Raw genomic sequence first — 845 nt, 5'->3', positions numbered from 1 at the left:
TGGAAAGCGGGGTGCCCCGCCACGTCCCCTTAACCCTGCCCTTGCCGCCTTGCTGCATCCCATCCGCCTGTCCGGATTCCCAGCGGGGGGACGGCTGAAGGCTGCGCCGCTCCCGCTTTTCCTCGCCTTTCCTTCCCTCCTGCTTCCCAGCGCCCGACTGGAGCGCAGCAGCCTCACGCCGAATGGGCGGTGTCACCGAGGTGTCCCGGAGTGCCCGGGATCCCCCGGCTGCCGCACCCCAGCACGGAGAACCGGAGCAGAGACCGGGAACGCCGGACGGAGCCCACAGCCGGCGCGCCCCCGTCACCCCCGCCAGAGGCACGGCGCTGCCAGCAGTGAAGGGTCTCGCCGAGACCCCCACCCCGGCCTGGAGCCCCGCAGAGCCTGGCAGAGCTCGGATTTTCCCTAAATCCCTAAAGTTCCGGACTTTCCTCAACTTTTCTCGGCATCAGGTGGTGGTGCCGGCGCCGGGTCCGGTGGATGTGCCGGGGGCCAGGGGAGCGCACGGGAGGGAAGATGGAAGATGCCACACACTGTCCCTGATTGTCCCTGAGGGATGGGAGCGTGGGACAGCACCTCCTGCCTTTGGGACACCACCGAGGTGGCGCTGCCTGCCCTGAGAAGCCGAGCTGTGAATGCTGAGCCGCTTCCCACCGGGATTGGGCAGGGCCACCCTCAGCGCTGGGGACAGCGCCCAAAGGCGCTGCTCCTGCCCGGCCGCCTCCTGCGCTGCCCCTGAGCCCAAACACCGCTGGGAGAACGGGAAACGCCTCCTCTCCCTCGGCACGGCGGTCCTGGGGACCTGTTGGCGGCCCCGGGGACCTGTCGGTGTCCCCCCCCCAAGC

The 845-nt window shown here is 69.7% G+C and overlaps 1 protein-coding gene across 1 annotated transcript in view; it reads right to left on the bottom strand.

Annotated features, from left to right (window-relative positions):
• SYT7 (synaptotagmin 7) overlaps positions 1-845 on the bottom strand; it is an 18,186-nt gene that overhangs the window by 8,220 nt on the left and 9,121 nt on the right.

The sequence above is a fragment of the Geospiza fortis genome, unplaced genomic scaffold, assembly GCF_000277835.1.
Source record: "Geospiza fortis unplaced genomic scaffold, GeoFor_1.0 scaffold450, whole genome shotgun sequence".
Classification (NCBI taxonomy): Eukaryota; Metazoa; Chordata; class Aves; order Passeriformes; family Thraupidae; genus Geospiza; species Geospiza fortis.
Note: the sequence above shows the minus strand (reverse complement) of the source record. Positions and strands in the feature narration are given on the sequence as shown.